The 8673-nt window shown below is 37.6% G+C and overlaps 1 long non-coding RNA gene across 1 annotated transcript; it reads left to right on the plus strand.

Annotated features, from left to right (window-relative positions):
* Positions 1-2610: 2610 nt before the first annotated feature.
* On the plus strand, positions 2611-4443 carry LOC126603328 (uncharacterized). Its single transcript, XR_007616239.1, has 2 exons — positions 2611-2662; positions 2724-4443. It is a non-coding gene; the product is annotated as an uncharacterized LOC126603328 (long non-coding RNA).
* The last annotated feature ends 4230 nt before the right edge of the window (positions 4444-8673 follow it).

Here is an 8673-nt window from a genome sequence, read left to right on the forward strand (position 1 = left end):
CTTCTGGATCTCTGGAAACCAATTGTCAGGTACGAGTTTTCTTATCTCGTGACGACTTCAGGTCGTTGTAAATTTCAATTCGCACCGGAATTCGGTGGGGCGCTTCTGGCGCGGTGGGAGAAACGAAGAATGGACATACCTTTGCTTGTTTTACTGCACCTTTGTTTGTCTGTAAGATCTCTCCATCTCTCTTGTCCATGAGAGAGAAAATAGATTGCAGGTCTAGCAGGGATAAGGATTAGCACATCAATAGTTAGAGTGATAAAAGAAAAAGTGATAAAAGAAAGGTTGATGGAATTTTGTGACAAGATGATCTTCCCTGTTTGACATGTCTGGCTTGCCGTCTCTACTCTGTGAGATTTTAGCTGACAGAGGTGAGGTAGATAATGCTTCACGTGATTTATGATGTTGTGCTTTCCACTGACATGAGAGCTTTTCGTGCTGATAACATGTTGTAAAATCGACGGTGTGTGCAGTGGAATAAATAAACAAGACATAAAATTTACGAGGTTCTTCTACAGTTAGTGTGACTGGAGTACGTCATCGGGGCAGTAGTGGTGCTTTCATTATAATTTGGAATAATAGAAGTACAAAGATAACTCTCTCTATTATCTCCTCTCCTCTTCCTCTCTTCCTTTCTATCTCTCTTCCTCTCTTTCTTCCTATCTCTCCCGTGAATCACCCCCTTGATGTTGTGTGGGGTTTGCTTTTATAGAAAAAATGAGTAATGTTGAGCAAGCTTCTTGGACATCCACTTGTTGAGTGGATGAGTGGACATCCATTATTTACAACACACAGCTTTATTTATTTATTTATTATTTTTTTAATGAACAAAACCAGTAAATATAATAAATTATGGTATCTTATTCATAGGGTCGGTCCATAGTGACCCACACTACTCAATACTAGAGGTGGGCAAACAGGTAGAGGACCCGTAGATCGGGATGGGTAACCAAGGTTTGGGGCGGGTTCAACTCTTTTAGAGAATAAACGGGGTGGTGCGGGACGGGGCTTTGCTATTTAAGGGGCGGGCTGAGTCCTAATATTTAGACTAACGGGGCCTTGGACCGGCCCGTTTAAAATGTAATCAATAACTAAGATTAAATGATTAACAATTATCTACTATCAACCGTCGGATGAGATTGTTTCTCTGACCTAGTCCTTCCCTTCCCGAGTCCCACACTACACTCATCTTTCCCAATCCTCTTTATCTCCCTGTACGACATCACCGAAATCTAGACCATCGATCCATCATTGTCACACCATCATTGCCATAGCGACCATCACCACCCCATCACCGGCATCTAGATCTCTGGTTAACTGATCATCATCATCAACCCCATCATCGACGACACCAACCATCTCGATTCCTCGACAGCACCAACCATCTCGATTCCTCGACAACACCACTCATCTTGATTCCTCGATGACAGCACCGTCATTGCTACTAACATCACCCCATCACTTTCTTGAATACTAGAAATGATGTTGATGCACAAAATCAATGAGGACTTTGGTATAACAGAAAGTGTTAAGTTTGTGACCTTCGCTAGATTACTCCGGTCATTAGTGTGGATAAATATGTAAATGAATAGAGATAGGGAAGCAAACAGAAGATGTACGTGATTCACCCAGATTGGCTACGTCCACGGAGTAGATGAGTTCTTATTAATTGTGAAGGGTTTACACAAGTACATAGGTTCAAGCTCTCCTTTAATGAGTACTAGTACATGATTTAGTACAAATGATATTAGGAAATATTGTGAGAGAATGATCTCTATTTATAGAAGAGAGTTTCTAGTTTCATTCTGACATTGACACATGTCGTGTTGTGATTGGTGATCGGATCATATTTATATATATTTTTACTTCAAATTTACCCGTCTTTTCTTAGTTAGTTCCTTATATTTTTGAGCTATTTACGTTATTTTTGTGTTTATAGGATTTGTTATGCAAAGAAAATAAAAATAGAACAAGTTAAATTTTATGTAATAAATTCGTCAAAAGCAAATTTAAATTACAATATTGCTAATCCATTGTGACGCTAAATGATAAACCAATATTTAAACTTTATATTTCATCCTTTTATATGTCTTCTCTTGTCTAATTTAGTTGGAAGCTTTAAGTATTTATGATACTTTTGATATTTTGTGTTTGTAGGAGTAACATGATTAAAAGAACTTATTTTTCTGCTACGTGAGGCTGCTAGAAACTAAATGAAAATAAAGGTGCGTGGCTTTGCCAGAAAAGTGGGGATTCCACTTAATTTGCAGAAAATAGCAAAGAAATTAGAGAAGAAAGTGGAGAGCACGGGGGACATCAATGATGGGGTTTCCACTGGTGGCCTTGGGGGCTTTGAAAAGAAATCATTGCCTTTTGTTTAAGGCAACAGACGGAACAGCTGGTTTACATCGTGGGAGGGTGAAGAAAGGAATAAAAAAAAAGAACCAAAAGCTGCCTTTGCAGCTGGAGAGAACACGAGAGGGCAGCGAGGTCAGAGAGAAGCAGCAAAGCTGCAGTGCCAGCGCGGGGAGACTGTCAGAAGCAGGAGATATAAGGGGGCGGTCTTGGGGGAGAAACGAAAAAAAAAAGGGGGGGGAGCTGCCTTTGGGCAGCTCGCAGATACACGAGAGGGAGTCAGAGGGAGTGAGACGGGACAGAGGTCAGCACGAAGGGAGGTCAGCACGAAGGTGAGCTGCCTTTGGGCAGCGTGTCAGACAGAGACATCAGGTCAGAGAAGAAGAGCGCAGAAAACGTAAGGGCTGTCTTGGAGCTGACTTGCGGGAAGAAGCAGCTTATAGCTGCCTAGACGGGACAGCCAAGAAAAACCGAGAGGACTGCGCAGAGCACAGAGGCAGAGGGCTTCATTCCATTCTTATTGGTGTTATCTTCTCAAACTCATGTTTTACGTTTCGGTTTAATTTTTCCAAACTTCTATTTTATTTCTGTTTCAATAATGTGTAATTAAACTTATTTTGACTAGAGGTTAATTCAAAGCCATGAATATATTTGTAATATGAATTGATTACCTTCGGTTGTGATTTCATAAGTTGTGATTTCAATTTACTTATCCGTTCGTATAAAAACTGATTTGTGTATGTTGGTTGAGAGTGCACGCTTAATTTACATGCATGAATTTGATGCTAGAATATAAGTGAATTTCACCTAATCGTTATGAACTTATTTTCACAAGTAGTAAAGGTTGCTAGTCACAATCACGTTAAGTAAATTCTTGGCAAGAGTATCATGCTTTTCATAGTTACGAATGCCTCGTCAATGCTTATAGTTTTCACAAAGTTTAATGATCTTTGATTGTATCGCTATTGTGCTTTTCACGTAGGGGACTTTTGAAGAATGTTTTGAATTGTTGTATGCGTTTTTCCGTCCAATTCAATAACTTAAGGAAAACTTGAAGATTAAAAAAGTGCTGTTCACGGTTAATCTGGAGTATTGAGATTCACAATTTATTGAAAGAACAACTGAAAATCAATTTAGGTTGCATATGTGTCATGTGTGGAGAAAACCCTCTAGCTAGTCCGTCATTTATCATTTTACCTTAATTTTATGTTTTTGTCAATTCTGTAATTTATTTAAGTTTAATTTACTTCTAGTCAAAACCAAACACCCTTCCATTATTAAATTATATTATTTAGTTAGTTTTCTTTATTGTTAGTCTTTTAATTTAATTTCCGTCCATTTCAGTTCCTAGTGTTTAATTTAATTGTTTTCATTATTTTGAGTCATTTTAAGTGTGTTTCGAGTTATTAGAGTTTTTAGCCTAATTTTGTGTCCTTGAGTCTTATTTAATATTTTTAAATTAATTTAGAATAGATTAGCAATCCCTCCTAATCCCCGGCCTAGAACGATACCCTACTTACATCTATACTACAATTGTCAAAAAGAGGGTTTAATTTGTGTGTCAAGTAATTTTCACATCAAATTTTGGCGCCGTTGCCGGGGATTAGCAACTTTGCTAATCCTTTTATTTTTGTTTTTGTTTATGTTTATATTGGTGTTTGTGTATTTTACTTTTGATTTTTGATTTATTTTTCTTTCTTTGATTTTAGGTTCAAATGGAGCCGAGGGAAATTTAAAGGAAAGATGCGTCCGGCTAAAGACGTTAAATCAAGCGCTTCTTGGGAGGCAACCCAAGCATTCAACGAAGGGAGACTTTGGAATCACTAACCCAATCAGCTTTGCATTCTTCCACCCTTATCTTTACTGCTTTCATTTTGTTTTGTTTAGTTAGTTGTGTTATTTGGTTGATTTCTGTGAGTTTGTGTTATTTAGTTTAAGTGTGGGGGAAGGTTAACCAAAGTCTCTTTACATTAATTTACATATAAAAAAAAAAAAAAAAGAGATAAAATTTAAAATTAATGATAAAAAAAAAAGTACATAAAAAAAAAATAAATAAAAAATAAAAAAAAAAAAAAAAAAAAAAAATTATAAAAAATATTTTAAAATGATGTAAACTAATAGTATTCATTGGTCGGGTGGTGCTTCAGTAGTGGGCGGGGCTTCAGCAGTCGGCGGGGCCACAGAAGGAGGAGGCGGCAGAGGTTGATCAGTTGGAGCTTCACTACGCGGTGCCGCTCCAGAAGACGAAGGCAGATGTTGTTGGAACAAACCCACAAACCTCCGATGATCAAGTAAAATTTGACCATCGGTGTCCTGCATCTGGTCAATCTTCCTCTTCATGCTGGTGGCATAGCTGTGTGCGAGCTTGTGCAATTGTTTATTTTCATGCTTGAGTCCTTTAATCTCCTCTTTGAGACTCTGTATTTCAGCCACCAACGATTCAACATGACGGGTTCGGGCAAATAGGCGTTGGGCCATGTTGGACACGGAACCGGCACACTGCACGCTAAGAGCCAGAGACTCCTTAACCGCCAATTCATCAGACCGCCTAGCGAGCAGTCTGTTATCTCTGGGGGTGACAAGGTTCCGGGCCACCACCGCAGCAGTCATGTCATTTTTCATCACCGAATCCCCCACGGTAAGAGGACCGGTAGGGGATATGAAGGATGGGCGCCATATATTGTCTGGTGAAGGCGGAGCTGCCTCTTCACGAATGTTCAAGTCAAAACGTCGATCAGAAGGGCCTGCCATTTTCTGAAGGTGGTGAAGAAAGAAGAGAGTCGGACAGATTAAGATTTTGGAAATTGCAAGAAGGGAGTGTTTACAAGAGGGAGCTCAAGTGTGTTGTGGAACACAATTAGCGCCTCTATAAAAAGAAGAAATCGGAGAGACGCTCCTCAGAGAGGCGTCCTCTCGCAAATCGAAGAGTCGGGGCTCGTTTCTCAAACGCCTGATTCTTTTCTCAAAAGAGGCGTTTAATTTCTTAAAAGTTGGGCTTGCTCAGAAACCACGAGCCGAATCCCGGATTTCGAAAGATCACTTTGTCCAGACGTGTTGTCACTCGTCACATGCAACCGGTAGCTTTGCGGAAATCACGGGCAGTTTGTCGAAGCACCAATTCAGAAATCAAAGAGGGAAATTCAACAGTCAATGACACGCTAGCTTTCTCAAAAGCTGGGCTTCAACCTACGGGCAAATCTTCTTTTCCAGATTTATCCGCACGTGTCACATGCTACCTCTACAATCGACGATGCTCAGAGCTCGAAGCGCCGATTCCAGATATCAATGAGGAATCTGCTTTGCGGAAATTACGGGCAGCTTTGTCAGAAAGCGCGTAATTTGTACTATTCATCCATCTACCGGCTGCCGACACTAAGTGAGATAACAGTTCCGGTTGTGAAGACAAGTCCTATAAGTTTCTACCTTCGCCTTCCACAGCAAAAGCACACTCTCTCAGCACACCCTCTCAACACTTCTTCATCTCCGAAAATGCAATCCCAAAGAATCCTCCTAAGTTACTATGTGTTCCTCATTCCTTGGGATACTCCTGCGAACAACCCATTCAAAGCAAAAGTATTTCATATCATGAAGGTTGAAAGCAAGAGTATCTCATATCATGCTTTCTCCCTGTCCTTTCTCCAGCCAGCACCTGCTCTCGAGTACTCATCATCTTGTGCTTTCGCTTTGTTTCTCACTTATAAGGGAAGTGAAGATGATACCTCGAAGCATGTGGAGACAACGTGCTGATTCATCCTCAACTAAGGACAAGGAGAAAGAGAGCAAGAGGTGGGCACTTGGAAAGATTGAAGAAAGAATCAGACCAACACCTCTACCTCGTGCCTGCCCATTGTGCAGAAGAAACAAGCAGAGAAGAATGCAGCTTGCACAATCATCCCAGCGGAAGGAGTCCGAGCTGAGGAACTAGAGAAGCTGCCACATCTGCTTGGAGAACAAATAAGGAACTGCAACATTCCTAAAGAGCAAAGCCTCGCCGTACAATATCATCAAATCATCACTTGCAAGTGAAAAGCTAAGTGTCACCCTGTTCAAGAGGAAAGCTGTGGAAAGTCAACAAGCACGACCAATGATTACTTATTAGTTTTATTCATTATCTTTTATCGTAATTTTCAATTTTTCGTTTGCAATTTTTTTTTTTTTAATTAATTTTCTTGCGTTACTTAACTGAATTATTTCTTTTCTTTGCAGGAACTTTTGGTTCTTTCCACCCTTGAAGTTGATTGCATAATTTTAGCTTGGGGGTCATCGCTTGATTTTACTGCAAATTAGGGAAGTTTTCAGTCCAATTGCGTTATTTTGTTTCTTATTATTTATTTATTTTATTTTATTTTTTTATTTGCATTATAGTGTTTTCTGACATTGGGGACAATGTCAAGTTTAAGTGTGGGGGTAGAAATCTCCAGAATTTCATTTGTCTCTGTGTTGTTGTTTTTTGTGTTCTTAATTAGTTTTGTTTTCTTTTAAAAAAATAATAAAAAAAAAAAAAAAAAAATCGGAAAATTTAAAAAATCCAAAAATATTGTCTTGTTTCCCTTATTGTTTTGAATTAGATTTTTTGTTAGTTTCCCTACCCAATGATATAATTGGATCAAATTTGAACCATGATCATCAAGAACTTAGTTAACATGTATTTTGTGAAATTCCTAATTCTCTTGTTAGTTTTGTACATGTTTGACCATCTTTGAAAAACCAAATGCACATAGCCTTGTTAATGTGAAACTAAAGTATGACTTAAAGCTTCATATGTGAATTTAGTGACCATATACATCCTATGTGAGTTTTTGAGCCGATTGAAAGTGTGTGCATTTTTCATACACTCATATTCTTTCATGTGTGATGAACTTATGTGAGATACATCTCTAGAACTTGCGTAACGATCTTTCGAAATGTTTGTCATTGATTGCATGAACTTGGAAATGATAGAGGCATTAGGTTTACCACTATGGCCCAAATAACCATGTTTCCCAAAGAAAAATGATATCATTAGTTTGCCAATTTGAGCCGTGTTTGTTGAACCTTTTATTTCTTATCACCAGATATGTCTACCCTTATACCTGAAACATTTTTCATTACCCTTTCCAAGCGAGCAATGCGAGATTGTCTTATGAGAAACGTTTGTGAAGTACTTTGAAGGTGTTTGGCAAAAGAATAAGTGTGGGGGTATTTCATGTTTGTTTAAAAAAAAAAAAAAAAAAAAAAGGGAAAAAAGAGAAGAAAAGAAAAAGAAAAAGAGAAAGATTGTATAAAAAGAAAATAAAAAGTTTTTAAAGTTTCAGTTTAAGGGTGTGATTGGAGGTGCTAGAAGAATTGCTGGAGAATTGAGTTCTTATAAATCTAAACAAAAGAATTGCTTGCAATATAGCTTGGAACTTGTGTTTTCCTATTCTTTCGTTTCAATAACCTAATCCCTAAGCCTCATTACATCCAATAAAAGTCCTCTTGATTTAAGTTTTGCAATTATGATTGTGGAGATGAGATCTTTATGCAAGCTTATAGTAGAAATTTCACATTTGATTCTTTGAGCGAAACACATTAAAACTAAACACATGTGTGATTGAGTGCATATCCCGTGAGAAGTTCGCTAGTTTGCATATGATGATTTTAAAAATAAAAACTTGAAATTGCATTAGCATGGCTATCTCACACACTACACTTCAAGGATGATTCAAAGATTACTGCTAATATTTGAATAAGGAAAATGAACTTGGATTAGTTTGTTTGGTGCTAGCTATGGTTCTTGATGATTTGTTTTCTCGAATGAAATTCTATGAGAGTCACATAGGGGGAAACTAATGTTTTTCATGTTATTACTTTTCATGTTTTCTTTGTTTTGCTCGAGGACTAGCAAAAGTTAAGTGTGGGGGTATTTGATCGGATCATATTTATATATATTTTTACTTCAAATTTACCCGTCTTTTCTTAGTTAGTTCCTTATATTTTTGAGCTATTTACGTTATTTTTGTGTTTATAGGATTTGTTATGCAAAGAAAATAAAAATAGAACAAGTTAAATTTTATGTAATAAATTCGTCAAAAGCAAATTTAAATTACAATATTGCTAATCCATTGTGACGCTAAATGATAAACCAATATTTAAACTTTATATTTCATCCTTTTATATGTCTTCTCTTGTCTAATTTAGTTGGAAGCTTTAAGTATTTATGATACTTTTGATATTTTGTGTTTGTAGGAGTAACATGATTAAAAGAACTTATTTTTCTGCTACGTGAGGCTGCTAGAAACTAAATGAAAATAAAGGTGCGTGGCTTTGCCAGAAAAGTGGGGATTCCACTTAATT

The sequence above is a fragment of the Malus sylvestris genome, chromosome 15 (assembly GCF_916048215.2).
Source record: "Malus sylvestris chromosome 15, drMalSylv7.2, whole genome shotgun sequence".
In the NCBI taxonomy this organism is placed as follows: domain Eukaryota; kingdom Viridiplantae; phylum Streptophyta; class Magnoliopsida; order Rosales; family Rosaceae; genus Malus; species Malus sylvestris.